This window comes from Zea mays, chromosome 5 (genome assembly GCF_902167145.1).
Source record: "Zea mays cultivar B73 chromosome 5, Zm-B73-REFERENCE-NAM-5.0, whole genome shotgun sequence".
Taxonomy (NCBI): Eukaryota; Viridiplantae; Streptophyta; class Magnoliopsida; order Poales; family Poaceae; genus Zea; species Zea mays.
The window spans coordinates 14,376,510-14,398,397 of record NC_050100.1 but is presented as its reverse complement, the minus strand read 5'-3'; the positions used below and the strand labels follow the sequence as shown (position 1 = coordinate 14,398,397).

Below are 21,888 nucleotides of genomic sequence, written 5' to 3'. Positions count from 1 at the left end.
TGGCATACCTTTTCCTTGGTTTTAGAAGCCTGTCTAAGAATAGCATTCAGTTGCTCCACGGAGATTATTGCCCTCTCATATGATTTCTGAACATCAAGAGAATACAGCTCTACAGGCAGTCCATCAGAAAATAAATATGCTTTGTGTTTCTGTCATTCACAAGATTGGTACTGGCAAGGTATGTATTGTAGGATTTAGTTAAACAGTGATCCAAACAGTTGCCGATAGAGACAAACTCTCATCACCACTTGCCCACAAGCGAAATAAAATCTGCAGTGTTTGCAGCATATATAGTAAGTTAAAATTGCAGCAAAAAATGAAATTAATTTAACAAACTCAAAATGTAGCTTCTATCTTCACATTGTATGTAGTAATTGAACACCAAGTGGATTTTTGAACCCTTAGCACCAAGGATTCATGACCAATATATTAATACTGTAGTATAATTGTTTAAAGAACTGTGAAATTAATACATATATAAATAATAACCACATGAAGGTTTTGCAAGAATATCCCTTCTAAATGTTTATAAGATTATATACCAGACAGATGACATTTTAGCACAAGGGAGTCTGGAACCCTCTTCTCGAGCTGTCAATGCACCAGAACAAGTAAAAATGTAGCAACTGAATGCTATCGAGTCTGGAACCCTCTTCTCGAGCTGTCAATGCAGCAGAACAAGTATAATTGTTTAGAAGAAGATCCTGACATACCTCCAAAGTTGTAAGAGGACATTTTCCATTCATTCTAATAATTTATGGCCTTATTTATTACACGTCCTCTCTTAGTAAATTACCCTCTCCATCCTATTTCTCTAGTTGTGGGTCTTCACAAGGGAGTCTGGAACCCTCTTCTCGAGCTGTCAATGCAGCAGAACAAGTAAAAATGTAGTAGAATGCAAAATCACAAGAGCTAAATCTAGTCCGGGTAATCCTAGGAATGTACTTGATAGTGAAGCCATCATCCTCGACGCGGGTCTTCACAAGGGAGTCTGGAACCCTCTTCCCGAGCTCCTTGAGCACCTCGACGAGCAGCTTGCCGATGCTCTCGGTGAGGGCAACAACCTCAGCGAGGTCATACCAACAGACCATAGTTACTGGTGCTGGTGATGAAACGCTCCGGTTTTGGAACGTGTTCCCCTCTCCAAAGTCCCAGGTACAGAAAATCAATATGAAAATATGACCTCGCTGTGCAAACACACAAATATTTAATTCTTCATAAGGAAAACATTATAGCATAAACCTGGTATATGATTTGCATGCACCGGCTCCAAAACTCAACCCTTCTCCCATTCACTATTTCTTCATAATAGTGACCATTATATATCACTGCATCAGCAACTTAATTACAGTGGTATTTTGTTGAGGAAGAACAGTAACAATTAGTGACTTGAAATTTGAAAACAGCAAGTGTGTGTTTTAAAGAGGAATAAGTGAGACAACAATATAAAATCGATGATAAGGTAGATTCATAAATACGCATAAAAACATAATACAAACTTGTACATGTATGAATCTAAACACATTTTAGAAATTCCCCATATATTTACAGTGGTTAAGGATTTGTATAAGAAATTCTAAATTATCTTTACAGTATTCGTAACCTGGATAGAAGGTACATAGAAGAAAAAAAATATGTCGATTAAGGAAGGATATGCTGATCATAACTATTTTAATAAAAGTATTCACATTACATAAAGTAAGTGGTTATATCATTGTGAACTGAACAGGTATGCATAGCCAGCAAATTCAATGGGATATGAGTGTCAGTTTTTCCTTAATTGGGAAGGCAGTGTACCTGTTGTGAATAGACTTTGCAGGTTTTCCAAATCAGCTATCGTTCCTAGACATTACACTATCGTTCGTGGATAGCAGCTGGCCCTCTGATCAGTACCTACAAGCTACAACAAAGTACAGTTAAATATAAAATAAAACATAAATTTTCTTCTGCATAACTTATTCACCAGATCAGAGGGCCAAGTGCTAGAACAAGTATAAGTTACACCAGAGTAGGCTGTAGCCCTCAAAGAAAGAATTGGTCCATTTTAGGTTTTTTATTGTCCATCTTCAGTAGGAATCAATATAAAACAGAGGAATCAAGTGATGTTAACGATCAGTCGATCACCATCCCCGTGGTTAGTAGGAATCAAGTGAGCATCCTACCAAGCGCGCAAAGCAGAGGGAAGAGAGCGAGGGCATGGCATCACAGACCGTCTCTGGTAGTGAATGCTGGAGTCAGTGAAGTAGATGTTGCCCTCGTCGTCGAGGTCGAGGTCGTTGGTGAAGTTGAAGCGCACGCCCTCGGCCTCCGTTGCGAGCAGCGTGGCCAGCCCGCCCTCGGGGCGGACTTTGAGCAAGCCGAAGTAGGCGTCGGCGATGTACAGGTCCCCAGTCTTATCGAAACAGAGCCCGAGCGGGCTGTTGCAGATGTGCTCGCTGGGAGATACTCCAGCGGCGAGGCCTTCGGCCCGCCGCGGAGCTTCTGCGTCCAGCGCGGGGAGGCCATCGTGAATGGGACCCACCGCTCACTGTCCCAGAAGACGACCCGGCCGTCGGCGACGCCCGTGTATGGCCCTGCTGGTCGAAGGCGATGCTCTCGGGCCCCTGCACCTCGCCGCAGAACCGCACATCGGCTCCACAGAGTCGCTCCCATTCATCCGCGTGCGTCGGCATCTCGGCGGGATCAGGGAGGTCGACGAGGTGGGACTCAAACCCCGGGAAGTCCACCATGTTGTCCGTTCGGAGCGGGTCCGTGCCGCAGAATGCCGCCAGTGCTACCACCAGCAGCGTCGCGGCCACTACAACCGGCGACGCCATCCCGCTAGCCCGCTACCTCGTCTCTCGCCCGCGGCTCACCCACTCGCCTCCGTCTGCCGTCGCCTCGCTCTCGCGGGGTTTCGCTTGGATTTCTCTACACACTCCCCCTGATCTGCCTCACCTTCCATGTAGAGCGCGAATCGAGAGCCGATGCATCGTCTCTCCTCGCCTTCCACGGATAGCGAGCCCCGGACTTGCATCTGGAGACCGCAAATTCCATCGATCTGGGCAAGCACGGCGCGGACGCCGTCAATCTGGGCGAATCTGGAGAGAGCGGATCGAGGCCGCAATCCCGTCCGAGCAGTGATCCCGTCGATTTGGGCGCCGGCCTCGCCTTCCATGTAGAGCGCGGGAGCAGGGGAGAGCGCAGAGCAGAGATTCCGTCGATTTGGGCGTCGACCTCACCTTCCATGTAGAGCGCGAGAGCAGGAGAGAGCGTGGAGCAAGGAATCAGAGCGCATCAGTGCGAACCTTCCATGGAGTTTATCGAGAGGCGTTGATGAGGAGAGAACAGGGATTGCGGTGAGAGAGCATGTACGCGAATCGGGGTCAATGGAGTTGTTTGTGTCTGGATTGCACCGCGGGAGGGACTGGATGCGGGGATTAAGCGCGAATCGGGAGGGACTGGCTGCGACGCCGTTGATGCGGGAGGGACTAGATGCGGCTGTTGCGCCATTGATGGTGCGGCCGCGGGATGCGGGAGGGATGCGGCCGCGGGCGGGGCGGGTTGCAGGAGGCAGAACGTGCACCGCGCCGCGGGTGTGGACACCTACAGTAGGATTATAATAGTAGTAGAGATATAAATTGTACATATGTATATATGATTTTTTTAAAATAAAAAAAATAATCGTGTCGGGTTGGCCCAGCACTACGGATCGAGGCTACGACCCAAGCACCGCACGACGCTCGTGTTGGGTTGGTCCAGGCACTATTAAATGGGTCGTGTCTCGAACCGGCTCGCCAGACACGGCCCATTTGACCATCTATACGACTATACCTCCCACGATAATGATGGTACTCGACTCAGTTGCCACCACCTTGTTCGTCATTCTACTTCTTTACTCTCTCTTCTCATGCATGCCTCCACCTCTGCGTCACCCCATTCTCGGCAGAGGGCGTAGGAGCATGCGCCTCCTCCCCGTATTCGTCCGACACCAGCCCCGACACCGACTCGCGCCGTGGCTATTGCACGTCCATAACGTTTCACATCATGCACGCACCATCGTTTTCGCCATCGTCGGACGTCTCGTTTATCTTCCCAGCCTTTGCCCTGTTCTTCCTCCCCAACCTACTGCCCCCGCCCACGGTTGCAGCCGCGAGCCGACCGACGCTCGTCGACACGGGTACGTCGCGAGTCGGTCATGCTCCTGGCCTTTCTTCATGCGTGCCGTCGAGGAGGACATGGTGGTGCTTGCCACGCTTAGGTTATCCTAGCGATGAGGAGTCCAGGTCTGTGATATTGGACAACCAAGGCCCGTAGCGTGGCAGCAGTCGGCATATGCTACGAAGTTGGTGGTGTTGTTGTGTCGCTTCGGTGGGTCCAGGGCTGGGAAGACACTCGCATTCTCTCGCCCTTCTCGGATTGACGCCTGGTGCGGGTGCCTCTCGGTTTGGAGCTGCTCTAGCTGGGCTTCTTTCTCCGCTTGCGTGCTCTCTCCCTATATATATCTAGCGGTATATTACCTATGTCGCCTCCAAATGCCCAGGTCTTCGTCGTGTCCTTCTCCAGCAACGAATAGGTATGTCCGCCTCTTCCCTTCTCCTCCTGCTCTACGGAACCTTGGAAGTGGGATGCGAGGGATGAGGGTCTCTGATTTGCTGCCTATAATACCCGTGCGTTCATAAAAATATTATGCGAAGAGAGGAGACAATCAATAAAATTTCTTGAGATCTTTTTTTAGTCGATAATTTGCGTGGGTATTGTTGTGAGCCGTCGCAACTTACGGGTAACCGATTAGTTATTTCTTTAAGGATCTGTTTGGTTTGAGGAACTAAAGATTAGTACCTTCATTTCAGTCTCATTTAGTCTCTAAATTACCGAACGGTGGGAACAAAACAGAGACTAAACTGATTTAGTCTAGTCCCTCAATGTAGCATCCCAAAAATTCAAATCTTAAATATTTCTCAAACTCCCTCTAAATTCAAAATGAATTTCAAATTTCATTTCAAAATGTTTGTTTGCGAGTTGATATCAGCAAATAAAATATAGTGGTCTATATTCTCTCCAAAATCCTCCTCCAAATATCCTACAAATATTTCCCCAGTGATCCCCCTCAAATTCTTTCCAGAAATATTGCCCAAATATTCCACCAATATATCTCCAAGTATTTTATTCCTAAGAAATACCTTCATAACCATTTTTCAAGTCCCTACAAATATTTTCTTCATAACTTTTCTCATGCTCATACGTATATGTATGCCTCCGGTGTCATACGTTGAGCTCTACAAGCAAATCTCACTTATACAAGACAAATCCATGCTAATCTCCCACTAATCCTCTCATCCTCCCACTAATCCTCTCATCCCTCCCCCTAATCCCCCCACCATGGCTATAAATAGAGGGGCAAGGGCCTCCTCTCATCCCACCCCAAGCCATTTCATGGCAACTCTCTTCCCCCCCACACACACCCACTCCATGTTCCACACAAGCACACACTAGCACAAGGATCGTTCGGTCGTTCTTCGATCGTTCGTCCCCCTATTCTTAGTTTGTTCGTTCGTTCGTCCGATCGTTCGATCGTTCGTCCGATCGTCCATGGTTCGTTCGTCCATTCGTCCGATCGTTCGATCGTTCGTCCGTTCGTTCGTCCAAATAATCTTTTCCTGCTGTTATGCTGCCGAAATTCCGATCGTTCGTTCGTTCGATCATTCGATCGTTTATCATTCGTTCATAGTTCCTATTCATCGTTCATCGTTCGTTCATAGTCCCTATTCATCGTTCTTCCAGATAATCTTTGTCCTGCCGTTATGCTACCGAAATTCCGATCGTTCGTTCGTTCGTCCAAATAATCTTTTCCATGTCGTTATGCTGCCAAAATTCCGATCGTTCGTTCGATCGATCATTCGATTGTTCATCGTTCGTTCATAGTTCCTATTCATCGTTCATCATTCGTTCATAGTCCCTATTCATCGTTCTTCCACATAATCTTTGTCCTGCTGTTATGCTGCCGAAATTCCGATCGTTCGTTCGTCCGATCATTCGATCGTTCGTCCGTTCGTTCATAGTTTGTAAGGCTCAAAATCTGTATAAGAAAAAAAATTATTAATAATAAAATAAATACATGAAGAAATAAAATATTAAATTCAAATATCCCTAATTATCCTTGAGTGTTAACAATTGAGAACTGAATTTTGAAAACCAAGAAATATTTTAGAAAAGAAGTAATATAAAAGTTTTCTATTCAACTAAAAGATTATGCATATTATCAAATGATGCATCATAAGCCATCATTTACATGAATATCTAATTTTGAAGTAATTTTTACTTCTCATTCCACATTCAAAATACTAATCCTCTAAATAGAAAGAAAACCATATGAGAGAGCTTCATATTTCAAACATTTATAGAGCAAGTTAATTAGAATAAATATATACTTAATGCATCATGTTGGAGTTTATTGGAATGTGCATTAAATAATAACATTAGTACCAATAAAAAAATATAATAATGATTGAGATTTGAATTAGACCCCAAATTGAAATTTGGAATTTAAAATAGAGGGAGAAAATGGTACACAATGGCAAATAAATTTATAAATAAACAAATTTATTTTGTGAATTTTATGTCCAGGTTATACACTTAAAAGTTGAGTACAAAATTCGCCACAAAATCTTGAATTCAAGTTTGGGATTCAAATTGGGAATTGAAAATAGGAGAAGAAGAAAATTAAAGAAAAAGAAAAAGGTCAAAATACTGTTTGGGCCGGTTCCTAACCAATTCGGCCCACTACCCGTGCTCTCCCCACCAGCCCATCGCCACCGCGCCCGGACTCACTGGCGCGTGGGGCCTACATGTCGGTTTCCCGGGCAACTACGTACTCATCCGCGCGTGCTCCACGCTGACTCGTGGGACCACCTCGTCAGCATCTTCCTCGCGGCTGAAGCGAAGTCCGCGCCGCTGGTTCACGGAACCCGCCGTATCCGCCGCCGGGGATCTCGGGTTGGCCACCGATCAGGATCCCTACTCTTCGGATCATAAATACCGACCATTGTGACCCCCTCGTCCCATCCGCCGGAGCTCACAATCGTCGCTCCGCACTGTCATCCACCCTCGCGGCCAGCTGAGTGAAATCGGACCGCACCGCCACGGATCCTGCTCCCCGTCAGTGTCCAAGGTTGGAGATCGGGTCGGGGACCTGCACTGTGAGGTTGCGGAGCTATCCGATGCGCTAGCTGGTCGAATCGACGGGCGGTGCGACCCCAATTGCTCGACGGAGTTCTTCACCACCGCCGCACTGCCATCGCCCGTGGGCAGCGCCGTCGGGTCATCAAATCGCGGTAATAAATCCACCCCCGTCTTCATTAAGCCCTCCGCATGGACTAGCTGAACCGAATTAGAGAACGGGAGCGCGTAGGCGGGGTTTGACACCGTCGGTGATGGCGCCGCCGTCGCGATGGCTGTGCCGTCATCCAACAGGGAGAGTAGGGGAGCTGTCCGCGAGCCGTTAGATTGGGATCGATGGCTCAGATTAAATCATGAAGGGGGGTCGGGTTGGTGGCGTGCTCGTGACCATCGGATCGGGATCCGACCATGCGGGGCGCGCAACAGCTGTACGCAGAGTAGATCTAATCTGGCGCGTCCGCTGCGGATCGGACGGCCAGGACCACCCGATACCCCTTCGCTGCGCGCGTTTTGCATCTAGGCCCCTCAGTTTTCAGGAAACCAACCCGCCATCCAGAGAGTACTGTTCTTTGAGTCTCGGTAATCTTACGCCAGGGCCCCTGGACTTTCCAGATATTGACGCCCAGTCCAGAGTAGATTGAAAATAGAGAAATGATATTAGAAATTCGTTTTTAATACAAAAACAATTCTAGAAACTTGTAAAATGCATAGAAATTTCATTTTTAGTCCAAATCAATCCATTCCAGTTCCTAAAATTTTGTAATTTTATTCTCCATCACCTAGAGTCTCTGTTTTGACATGAAAACAATAGGAGAATTAATTTCTCATTTAATCCTGTTTCAAGCACATTAAATCTTAGGAAATTCATAACTTGAAATCTATAACTCCAAATTTAGTGATTCCAGTTCCTATGATGTCATTTTAATGTGTAGATTTTTACTGTGTATTTTATTTATATGTTTGGTGCAATGTTAATTTTTGCTATACTATGTATGTATTGTGTTGATGCGAGTAGACGAGCAAGCCACTGTGGAATCTGAGGTTCAACCAGTAGAAGTAGCTGAGCAGGAGCTCATTGAAGGCAAGTTGTGCCCTTGATCCACTTTTGTTACCCAATAATGTTCTTTGTTATCACTATTCAATGCATAGGTTTAATTTTGATGGGACCCAATAGGTCACCCTAGTCTGTTTATCCTTTTTCCTTGTTTACCCCTGATTCACTTGGGTAGTTATGCTATTGCTCTATATGGTTTTGGGATTAATATTTCATTACATCCATGTTCCAATTATTCTGTTATGTTATTTATGTTCATGATAAGATCATTATATTAAATGGAACATGGAGCGACCACCCGGGAAAACAGTGCTACCACAAGGGTTTAATGGGACGCCCTTGGCTGATTAACTAGGAAAGCTAGTGGAGGTCTTCCTTACCCGAAAGGGGCAAGGGCAGTAAGGGAGTGGTTAGTGTAGGGAGGTCCTTGGGTTGACTTTGCTGCGATGGCGGTCAGGCAAGAACCCTACATTGGAGCTTCCTATAAACTGTAGCGGGATTTCTGAAGCTAGTGGAACTTTGTAAAGGCCTCGTAGTGTTACCCTGCCTCGCTTCCTTGGTAGAGGTGTATGGGACTCATGACCCCTTGGCAGATGGGTAACACGGCTTGTGGGTAAAGATGCGCAACCTCTGCAGAGTGTAAAACTAGTATACTAGCCGTGCTCACGGTCATGAGCGGCTCGGACCCTCACATGATTAATTTATGGAACCTAAATTCAATTTGTCATTTGCATTTGCATGGGATTCTTTATTAATTTTGTTCTATTACTTTTATTAAGGTTTGGTATTTACTTACACCTAGTAATTGCTAATAAAAGTTTGACCAACATTAAAAGCAATGCTCAGCTTTAACCATTTTCTTTGATAAGCCTTACACTTCATGAGCTCTCACCTTTGGCGAGTTCATGCACATTGTTCCCCACAACTTGTTGAGCGATGAACGTATGTGAGCTCACTCTTGCTATCTCACACCCCCCCACAGGAGAAGAACGGGTGGTTCAAGAGGAGCCATAGCGAGGAGTTCGATTCGATCTAGGTGGCGTCTCCCAGTTGACTTTCTGGCGCCAAGGATGAATTTTAGATCCTGCTATATTTATCATTTATTTTGTAAGACTTCCGCTATGTAATAAGTACTCTGATTATTGTGACTTTTATCTCTATACACTCTGTGATTATATATGTTGTCTTCTTTGGCGCATGTATGAGATGCACCCGGCTTTGTCCCTTAAAGCCCGGGGTGTTACAGAAGTGGTATCAGAGGAATGTTGACTGTAGGACGAAACCTAGATAGAAATGGACAAAACCATTACCTACTTACCTTACTCTAATTCTTTTCTAAACTTATCTTAATCTTTTCTCATCTATTTCCGCTTTACTCTGATTGTTCTTACCCTTTTCCTTCTAAAGACAAATATGGATTTCACACTTTGAAATCCTGTGCCTAAAGTGACTTTAGGAATAGGAGACCTACTCTTAGGAACAAAAAAACTATTTTTATAGGTATATATACGCTTGAGTGTTTGTTCTTATGATACTTGTTTGATTTGGATCTTTGATTGAGTGTGATTAGTTGTGGAGTAATGTCCACAATTACATCTGCATATACGTATAGGCATAAATAGAATTCATAAGATATCTAAACAACTTAGATTATCCTCCACTAAAAGGTATCTATTTCATAGAAGTCCCTCTTATCTTAAAAGACACTCTCTTATCTTAATAGATCCGTCTTATCTTACAAGATACTCTCTTGCCTTAATAAATTCATCTTATCTTGAAAAGATTTTGTTATCCTAATAGATCTAATTTACCTCAAAAGATTCTACCTTATCCTTATGAATTCATCCTACCCTAATTAGCATATTTATCCCAGTCTAAAATATCAACCACGATCTAATTCAAAGTAATTAGATATTGTCTAGACTAATCTGGTGATACCAATCTAGATCCCATCTAATCTAATATGATCCAATCTAAAGTGAGTTATTTAATAGATTAGTTAGTACTAGTGAAATGGATTAGACCTCACTCCTATAAAAATGATTTAAGTTAAATTGGTGCCCTAGATTAACTTGACTATATACAACTATCTGATCATATGCAACTACCTTACCCATCCGATAGTTGCATAATCCCTCTGTGTTAACCTAATAGAGCTTCTGACCTACCTACACCATATACCCCATCCTATCTCAAAAGATTCTAACATATCCTAACAAGATATATCTTACCCTGATAAATCTATCTAACTTAAACTAGTCTAATCTAGATCATATCTAATTTAATATGGTCTAATCTAGTGTGAGTTACTTAATGCTGGTAGAAAGGATAAGGCATACTCCTAAATCACTTAAGCCTAATTTGGAGACTTATATCAACTTGGCCATACACAACAACTTGACCTATATAACAAGTTACATAACTTACCCAATCAATAGAGTCTTAATGGATTGCATAATCTATCAACCACCACCTGACATCAAACCAGATTTTGACCTACATCATGTAGTCTATCTCACCCATATATATCTAATCGTGACAAAATTCTATCCTACCTTTGGATATTCACCTTCTACGACTAATTACCCCAATCCGGACATAAAACAAAGATTAAGCACTGCTAAAAAAAATCTTCGGATCGTAACCAGTCATTGGCCTATACGTCTGCCTGCCAAATAATTTTCCTTGCAAAATTATATTACCATATGATTCTAACTTCGATGATAAATACCAGGAAGGAAAGATTATCAGGCAGCAACAAACAGAAATGAATCCTCCAAATTCTCCACCTGTTGAAATCGATCAAGTGGTTGCCACCTAAAGGCTGGTAATACAACAATTGACAGACATGGTGACCGAAATGCAAAATCAGATAAGACAAGAACGTGAGGAAATACGTCAGGTCCGCCAAGAAATAAGGCAAGCGCGGTTGGAGAGACAACAACAACAACAACAACCTCCACCACCACCACCAGCTCCACCAAGCTACATAAACATATATATAAATTACTACTATTTGTAAGATCTAGATGTTACTTTAGTTAGTAGATGATATGATACTATTTTGGGAGGAATAATAAGGTCTAATCGACCCCATGTGTTGCTAATAAAGTATGCATCATGCTGAGATTTTTTTGTTTGTGCATATGTGTCGAGACAATATGAGTATACACCCTTTCCTTACAAATCTCGAGAACGAGATTTCTGTTAAGGGGGGGTAGGATTTGTAAGGCTCAAAATCTGTATAAGAAAAAAATTATTAATAATAAAATAAATACATGAAGAAATAAAATATTAAATTCAAATATCCCTAATTATCCTTGAGTGTTAACAATTGAGAACTGAATTTTGAAAACCAAGAAATATTTTAGAAAAGAAGTAATATAAAAGTTTTCTATTCAACTAAAAGATTATGCATATTATCAAATGATGCATCATAAGCCATCATTTACATGAATATCTAATTTTGAAGTAATTTTTACTTCTCATTCCACATTCAAAATACTAATCCTCTAAATAGAAAGAAAACCATATGAGAGAGCTTCATATTTCAAACATTTATAGAGCAAGTTAATTAGAATAAATATATACTTAATGCATCATGTTGGAGTTTATTGGAATGTGCATTAAATAATAACATTAGTACCAATAAAAAAATATAATAATGATTGAGATTTGAATTAGATCCCAAATTGAAATTTGGAATTTAAAATAGAGGGAGAAAATGTTACACAATGGCAAATAAATTTATTTTGTGAATTTTATGTCCAGGTTATACACTTAAAAGTTGAGTACAAAATTCGCCACAAAATCTTGAATTCAAGTTTGGGATTCAAATTGGGAATTGAAAATAGGAGAAGAAGAAAAATAAAGAAAAAGAAAAAGGTCAAAATACTGTTTGGGCCGGTTCCTAACCAATTCGGCCCACTACCCGTGCTCTCCCCGCCAGCCCATCGCCACCGCGCCCGGACTCACTGGCGCGTGGGGCCTACATGTCGGTTTCCCGGGCAACTACGTACTCATCCGCGCGTGCTCCACGCTGACTCGTGGGACCACCTCGTCAGCATCTTCCTCGCGGCTGAAGCGAAGTCCGCGCCGCTGGTTAACGGAACCCGCCGTATCCGCCGCCGGGGATCTCGGGTTGGCCACCGATCGGGATCCACTCTTTGGATCATAAATACCGACCATTGTGACCCCTCGTCCCATCCGCCGGAGCTCACAATCGTCGCTCCGCACTGTCATCCACCCTCGCGGCCAGCTGAGTGAAATCGGACCGCGCCGCCACGGATCCTACTCCCCGTCAGTGTCCAAGGTTGGAGATCGGGTCGGGGACCTGCACTGTGAGGTTGCGGAGCTATCCGATGCGCTAGCTGGTCGAATCGACGGGCGGTGCGACCCCAATTGCTCGACGGAGTTCTTCACCACCGCCGCACTGCCATCGCCCGTGGGCAGCGCCGTCGGGTCATCAAATCGCGGTAATAAATCCACCCCCGTCTTCATTAAGCCCTCCGCATGGACTAGCTGAACCGAATTAGAGAACGGGAGTGCGTAGGCGGGGTTTGACACCGTCGGTGATGGCGCCGCCGTCGCGATGGCTGTGCCGTCATCCAACAGGGAGAGTAGGGGAGCTGTCCGCGAGCCGTTAGATTGGGATTGATGGCTCAGATTAAATCATGAAGGGGGGGCGGGTTGGTGGCGTGCTCGTGATCGTCGGATCAGGATCCGACCATGCGGGGCGCGCGACAGCTGTACGCGGAGTAGATCTAATCTGGCGCGTCCGCTGCGTATCGGACGGTCAGGACCACCCGATACCCCTTCGCTGCGCGCGTTTTGCATCTAGGCCCCTCAGTTTTCAGGAAACCAACCCGCCATCCAGAGAGTACTGTTCTCTGAGTCTCGGTAATCTTACGCCGGGGCCCCTGGACTTTCCAGATATTGACGCCCAGTCCAGAGTAGATTGAAAATAGAGAAATGATATTAGAAATTCGTTTTTAATACAAAAACAATTCTAGAAACTTGTAAAATGCATAGAAATTTCATTTTTAGTCCAAATCAATCCATTCCAGTTCCTAAAATTTTGTAATTTTATTCTCCATCACCTAGAGTCTCTGTTTTGACATGAAAACAATAGGAGAATTAAATTCTCATTTAATCCTGTTTCAAGCACATTAAATCTTAGGAAATTCATAACTTGAAATCTATAACTCCAAATTTAGTGATTCCAGTTCCTATGATGTCATTTTAATGTGTAGATTTTTACTGTGTATTTTATTTATATGTTTGGTGCAATGTTAATTTTTGCTATACTATGTATGTATTGTGTTGATGCGAGTAGACGAGCAAGCCACTGTGGAATCTGAGGTTCAACCAGTAGAAGTAGCTGAGCAGGAGCTCATTGAAGGCAAGTTGTGCCCTTGATCCACTTTTGTTACCCAATAATGTTCTTTGTTATCACTATTTAATGCATAGGTTTAATTTTGATGGGACCCAATAGGTCACCCTAGTCTGTTTATCCTTTTTCCTTGTTTACCCCTGATTCACTTGGGTAGTTATGCTATTGCTCTATATGGTTTTGGGATTAATATTTCATTACATCCATGTTCCAATTATTCTGTTATGTTATTTATGTTCATGATAAGATCATTATATTAAATGGAACATGGAGCGACCACCCGGGAAAACAGTGCTACCACAAGGGTTTAATGGGACACCCTTGGCTGATTAACTAGGAAAGCTAGTGGAGGTCTTCCTTACCCGAAAGGGGCAAGGGCAGTAAGGGAGTGGTCAGTGTAGGGAGTCCTTGGGTTGACTTTGCTGCGATGGCGGTCAGGCAAGAACCCTGCATTGGAGCTTCCTATAAACTGTAGCGGGATTTCTGAAGCTAGTGGAACTTTGTAATGGCCTCGTAGTGTTACCCTGCCTCGCTTCCATGGTAGAGGTGTATGGGACTCATGACCCCTTGGCAGATGGGTAACACGGCTTGTGGGTAAAGATGCGCAACCTCTGCAGAGTGTAAAACTAGTATACTAGCCGTGCTCACGGTCATGAGCGGCTCGGACCCTCACATGATTAATTTATGGAACCTAAATTCAATTTGTCATTTGCATTTGCATGGGATTCTTTATTAATTTTGTTCTATTACTTTTATTAAGGTTTGGTATTTACTTACACCTAGTAATTGCTAATAAAAGTTTGACCAACATTAAAAGCAATGCTCAGCTTTAACCATTTTCTTTGATAAGCCTTACACTTCATGAGCTCTCACCTTTGGCGAGTTCATGCACATTATTCCCCACAACTTGTTGAGCGATGAACGTATGTGAGCTCACTCTTGCTGTCTCACACCCCCCCCCCCCCCACAGGAGAAGAACGGGTGGTTCAAGAGGAGCCATAGCGAGGAGTTCGATTCGATCTAGGTGGCGTCTCCCAGTTGACTTTCTGGCGCCAAGGATGAATTTTAGATCCTGCTATATTTATCATTTATTTTGTAAGACTTCCGCTATGTAATAAGTACTCTGATTATTGTGACATTTATCTCTATACACTCTGTGATTATATATGTTGTCTTCTTTGGCGCATGTATGAGATGCACCCGGCTTTGTCCCTTAAAGCCCGGGGTGTTACATAGTTCCTATTCATCGTTCATCGTTCGTTCATCATCACTATTCATCGTTCACACGAACTATTCACCATCACTATTCAACATTACTATTTATCGCTACTATTCATCATTATTACTATTCATCGATGATATCTATAATATCTTTTTGTCGTCACTATTCATCGTTACTATTCATCGATCATCCGATCGCCCCAAATTTCAACTACTCATCCATCATGCTGTCCAGTCCACCTAAGACCAGCCAGACCCATATTCCAGTCATACGAACTCCGGTGACTGTGATTTTCCTTCCAGAGGATCAACCTCCCATCTGGTCACCCATCCTAGGTTTCTCCAAGTTGAGCATGCTTTACTTTGAGATTCCTTTGAACCAGGCTCCCAAACTCAGATTCTAATAATTCTTGTTTCTAAATTCTTATCAAACTATTCCCTATCCAACCATGTCATCCCTTAAGCATGGTCCATATTCCAGAAAACTCCTAAAATACTCTCGTCCCATATTCTGCCTATAACTCTCATGTTCATACTAAGTCAGACGATTCATTCGTCACTATTCTCACCAACAGTGAACTTCACTGTGCTACACCACATACACCCAGCTACCCTATCCCTCTCCACACACACTCAACACCCTCAGCCAAGGCAAACACCCCACCCACTCAGTTACTCTGCTCTGCCGGCTACACGCATAGTGTCGCTTCGCCTCCAGTCCACCCTCCTGGTAAGCACCTCCGCTCCACCACCAGTAATATCACAACACCACATGACACATATTCTACTCAAGACTCTACCCATCCATATATCACTATTCTGACCACTATACTAAATATTTGTTGGTATACTTGCTTGTTAGTATGTTTGCTTATTCATGTTGCATAGTTATCGGAGTGTTCGTGTCGTCTCGTAGAGGCTAGACCTGCAAGTCTACGCCAGGCAGTGGAGCTAGAAGCCAGTTCCGTGAGCTCCCCTTCCCCTTCACCGAATAAGCACGGCAAGCTCACTAGATCCCTTTGATGCATAAATTACCTATGATTTTTCAACCACAACCCTCAGCCTGTTATTTTATGCATGATATGATTTTGAGACAAGTTATTATGGCCACCCAAGCCGCTTGCCGCAATCAATCCTTAATATATTTGTTACAAATGATTTTAGAAAAGGGTGTGAGTTTTTCAAAAGAAAATGCTTTTCAAAATGTGTATGATGAAGGGTTTTCACCCTTATCACCTTTGAGTAGGGATGATCAGGGACTCCCTGGTTTAGGGGAGGGCCTAAGGTGAAGGCTCAGCTGGTTTAGGCGTGAGCAGAAGGATTGTCCCCTCATATAAGGACCGGTTTGTCATCTTTCACTACCTGTACTCATGATAAGTACAACCACTCGAGACTGTGTGGGCAGTCACTCAATCTGAACTCGTACGGCCCAACCCCAGGGTTATGAAGGCTGGGGAGCACCGGGAGGATAAGGAGGGGGGATGTTTTGTCCGGTTTGGACATGGTGGTGGCCTGACTGCTTCCGGTATAACCGTTAAGGTTAGGACGTGCTGGGAAAGAAAGAGATTCGGATTTAGATCTCATTGATCATGAGATCGCAGAGCCGGACTAGTGGGTAAAGTGTACCCCTCTGCGCAGAGTTCAAACCTATTCGAATAGTCTGTGTCCACAGGAATGGACGAGTCTGGTGTGTTATGGCAATTAGTGTTTTGTTTTCAAAAAAAGAGGTGCTTTTGAAAAGTGGTTTTTAAAAGGTCCGGTGGTTGAGTCGTGAGCTATGGTGGACGGGAAGTCCAGTAGCTGTTTTTGAAAATGAAAACCAGTGGGAAACTGCTGAGATACCTGGATGGTTTAGTCCAGGGGATTTTGTTCTAATATTGAAAAACTTCCTGCTCCTTTTGGAGAGGATGCGCTTTGCAAAAATACAAAATGTTTTTCAAAACAACCCTGCATAAAATATCGATGTTTCTGCAAAATATCCTAAGCTCCACATACTCCATGCATTATATCTGATTTCCCCATTCCATGGGTGAAGTTGGGCTGCTGAGTACGTTTGTACTCACTCTTGCTTATTTGTTGTTTTTTAGAAAAAGGAGATCGGGTAAGAGTTACGACTGTTCCCAACCTTGCCTGTGGCTGTTGGACCGCTGATTTGCTTCGCTGCGTATATCGGGCTGCTTCAGCCCCACTCTGATGATATGTCCCGAGTTATGGACCAACTCTTAAAGTTGATCGCCACCTTTATAGGTTTGTCTCGTTTAAGCAGATCTGGAATCATCTGATGTATAAATGTGTTTACTAGCCTCCTAGGACTAGTAATTGTATCACTTTGAGTCCCAGAGGATTGGGGATGCTTCAGGTGGTATCAGGGCTATTAGGTTGGCCGCAGGACGTAACCCTTAGCCTGATCCAAAAGTTTTTGAGTCAAAACTATTTTCTTAAAAAAATCTTGCTCTCATCCCTTCATTTCAAAAATGCTTTTCCCCCTTTCCTTCTCTCAGAAGTCAGATGGAGGTCCATTGCCAAACCAGCTTGTGCTAGAATGAAGATGGTTTCCCCAAGTTGCTGAGAGCATGCACAGTTCACCTTGGAATCAGGAGCCAGCCAGAGTATGATGGTCGTGAATTCGTCGAGCATGGCACAGAGAAGTGTGTCATGACTGTATACATTGGATCCAGTCTGCACCATGTGGAATGGAGTGTCACTGCTGCTGGGCACAGATTCAAAGACACCTGCCAAGTCGTCGCCCGCAAGGCATTGAGGGCCCTGTGTCAGATCTATGAAGAAGAAGTGGCCGTAACACCGCTCAGATTCTTTCCGCCCTTTCAGAGAGATCGTCCAGTTTGGATGGCCAAGATGCATGCATTGGAAGGGAAGCAGCTGCTTGAGGATGACCCCACGGTCGTGTACCTCACTGCATACCTGCTCACCCTGGATGCACAATATGATTTCTTGGCTCGGCACCACCGTCAGATGATTGCCCGAGCAGAAGATGCAAAGAAGCGCAACCGTCAGCTCCATGTGGATCTCACCACAGCTCAAGCCCGTGCAACTGCATTGGAAAGTCGTGAAGTCATTGCGGTTGAAGCCCTTAAGCAAGCCAAAGATGAGCATGTCCAGAAGTTGATGGAGGCCTACTTGGTAACCCACAACCAACGTAGAGCCCTGCGGATCCAAGAGCCCGCTTCATCCAACCCAGTTCAACCCATGAGAGCTGAAGATCCCCAGATTCTTGAAGGTCACCCGGTCTCTATCATAGGAGAGAAGAAGGCTTGGGAACTCCCGGAAGGAGCCATAGTCTTGGAAGGAATTCCAGTCTCCCCTCAGGCTATGGATAAGCAAGAGCACCCCGAGTCCTCCCAAGATCTCCCGTCGGAGTTGTTTGAGCCCCTCACCATGAAGAAGATTCCAGAACCGTCCCGTGAGATCAAAGAAGAAGCTGCAAGCACCCCACTAGCACCGCCACCCTCTGAGGAGCTACACGAGCCAGTCGCGCTTGAAGAAGAGTTTGACCTCGTCTTGCCATCTCAGTCGCCGCCGGAAGAAGTCATCAACATCAGCTCCCTCTTGACCCATCTAGGAGATGTCTCAGATTGAAGTTGTGAGCCAGCCTTGCCAGAAGAGAAGCTACCATATCTGAAGTTAGTTATGCCCAGTCCTCTGCATGCATTGGGTAGTGAAGTTTTTCTTCACTTTGGCTAGAGCCCTGTATGTATGAGAGGTAATAGTGTAGCCTCATGTTTTGAAAAACTCTAATTGTGTGGCCCCCTAGGGCATTTCAAAATGAATTTCGCTTGATGTTTTCCTCCCCTTTGAGTGCATATGTGATGCTTTAACGTTAGTGCTCATAAGTTGCATTTAGCATAGTTCTCAATTCAGGAGCCGAGTAATAGTAGTTATGCTTAGGCCCCGAATCTGAGTAGTCCGTGCTTTGGAAAAACTCTATTCTTCCCTTATTCAAAACATTTGATTTGTTTGTGCTTATCATTGCTGAGCTTGTGTGTTTTCTTTCTTTTTAAGAAAGGTTTTCTCTAAAAACATAGATCACAAATTAGAGCTAATCCTCACCTTATGCTTCCATTCTCATCTTAACCCATCTCAAGAGAAAAGCACCTTGCCCAAGAAGATACCGGGAAGCTTACCCTTGAAGCCTGGAACAAGCTACAGAAGAAACCAGTCCAGCCGCTCAGTCAAAAGGACCTACCGTGAGAATCAAAGCACTGCCCTTGAGTCAAAGTAAACAGGAAAAGAGGACAGAAGGAGTTACTACCATACAAAGAGGCAAAGATTCTTGGAACCAGAGACCACAACACATCAGGGTCATTGACCCCACCACTCACCCGTGCCCCTGCACGCGTGCCCGCCTCCATGCGCACCACCGCCGCCCCCGCCCCCTTTGTAGCGCACCCACCGCCACCATTGTCGCCGGCAACACCAGGCCCCCCTTTCCCTTCCGTCGCATCCACTGCCATGTGGCACCTGCTCCATCACCACCACTCCGCACCCGAGCACCACCTCGCATACCGCTCGCCTATAAAACTTCCGCACCAGCTCCCTCAGTTCCCATCCCAAGCAAAACACTCCCGATAAAATACCCTCTGCCAAATAGCAAGCAACTCCATTTTCCACTCCCATGCGCCTAAGATCACAATGCTTGGTGATTCTTGGGTTGAAGACTATTGTACATGGTTCATAGTCTTCGGTTTCCTCCTCTGTATGATGGTAATACTCTTTGATAGAATCCTCCAGTGGGAAGAGCAAAGAGAAAGAAAGGAGCAGTGAGAAGAGAAAAGAAGATAGTGAAGAGAAGATAAGAAGAAGGTTCTCCCAGAATCAACCCAGTGTCAGTCATCTCTTCGCAGCCTGTACAAGCAGCAGCAGAAGAAGAAGGCCCCGTAACACCCTTGTTATGAGGTACTTCAAGGAGTTCAAATCCCCAAGATTCAAGAAGTTCTACCCTCATTCTTTTTAAGTGGGGTAGTGTTCCAGCAAGGTTCCTGCTATGGAGAAAAAGAAGAAGGCCTGTAGCAAGCTTGTGGAGGACCAGATCATCAAAGCTTATAAGTTTATGGATGAGAAGTGGTCACCCAAGTTTTGTTGATGAAGCACCAGAAGACCAATCAAGGAAGGAATCCATGTGGGAGTTCGCAAGAGAAAGGTTTGTGTGTTGGCATCGATGCTTCCTCAATAAACTAGCTGCCAAGCGAAACCTAGAAGCCTGAAGATGATCTTTGAGTAGCCAGAATCTGTGTTTGCAATCGGCAATCAGATGCTCCGCAAAGGCTAGATTTTGTTGAAGTTCTATCTCCTCGAAGAGTCTGCAAAGTGAAGATATGTAGCTGAAGTAAAGCTATACCCATAACCCTTCTTAGCTGAATCTCGAGGACGAGATTCATTTTAAGTGGGGTAGATTTGTAGCATCCCAAAAATTCAAATCTTAAAAATTTCTCAAACTCCCTCTAAATTCGAAATGAATTTCAAATTTAATTTCAAAATGTTTGTTTGCGAGTTGATATCAGCAAATAAAATATACTGGTCTATATTCTCTCCAAAATCCTCCTCCAAATATCCTACAAATATTTCCCCAGTGATCCCTCTCAAATTCTTTCCAGAAATATTGCCCAAATATTCCACCAATTTATCTCCAAGTATTTTATTCCTAAGAAATACCTTCATAACCATTTTTCAAGTCCCTACAAATATTTTCTTCATAACTTTTCTTATGCTCATAGTATGCCTCCGGTGTCATACGTTGAGCTCTACAAGCAAATCTCACTTATACAAGACAAATCCATGCTAATCTCCCACTAATCCTCTCATCCTCCCACTAATCCTCTCATCCCTCCCCCTAATCCCCCCACCATGGCTATAAATAGAGGGGCAAGGGCCTCCTCTCATCCCACCCCAAGCCATTTCATGGCAACTCTCTTCCCCCACACACACACACCCACTCCATGTTCCACACAAGCACACACTAGCACAAGGATCGTTCGGTCGTTCTTCGATCGTTCATCCCCCTGTTCTTAGTTTGTTCGTTCGATCGTTCGTCCGATCGTTCATGGTTCGTTCGTCCATTCGTCCGATCGTTCGATCGTTCGTTCGTTCGTCCAAATAATCTTTTCCTATCGTTATGCTGCCGAAATTCCGATCGTTCGTTCGATCATTCGATCGTTCATCATTCGTTCATAGTTCATATTCATCGTTCATCGTTCGTTCATAGTCCCTATTCATCGTTCTTCCAGATAATCTTTGTCCTGCCGTTATGCTGCCGAAATTCCGATCGTTCGTTCGTCCGTTCGTCCAAATAATCTTTTCCCTGTCGTTATGCTGCCGAAATTCCGATCGTTCGTTCGTTCGATCATTCGATCGTTCATCGTTCGTTCATAGTTCCTATTCATCGTTCATCATTCGTTCATAGTCCCTATTCATCGTTCTTCCAGATAATCTTTGTCCTGCCGTTATGCTGCCGAAATTCCGATCGTTCGTTCGTCCGATCATTCGATCGTTCGTCCGTTCGTTCATAGTTCATATTCATCGTTCATCGTTCGTTCATCATCACTATTCATCGTTCACACGAACTATTCACCATCACTATTCAACATTACTATTCATCGCTACTATTCACCGTTGCTATTCATCATCATTACTATTTATCGATGATATCTATAATATCTTTTCGTCGTCACTATTCATCGTTACTATTCATCGATCATCCGATCGCCCCAAATTTCAACTACTCATCCATCATGCTGTCCAGTCCAACTAAGACCAGCCAGACCCATATTCCAGTCATACAAACTCTGGTGACTGTGATTTTCCTTCTAGAGGATCAACCTCCCATCTGGTCACTGAAAGGGAATTAGGCTTACATCTAGTTCCTAAATAATTTTGGTGGTTGAATTGCCCAACACAAATTATTGGACTAACTAGTTTGCCCAAGTGTATAGACACTACAGGTGTAAAAGGTTCACACTCAGCCAATAAAAAGATCAAGTTTTGGATTCAACAAAGGAGCAAAGAGGCAACCGAAGGCACCTCTGGCCTAAGGGCACCGGACTGTCCG

At 44.3% G+C, this 21,888-nt stretch overlaps 1 pseudogene; it reads right to left on the bottom strand.

Moving 5' to 3' along the window:
* Positions 1–512: 512 nt before the first annotated feature.
* On the bottom strand, positions 513–3,577 carry LOC103625993 (protein STRICTOSIDINE SYNTHASE-LIKE 3-like; annotated as a pseudogene).
* Positions 3,578–21,888: the final 18,311 nt, after the last annotated feature.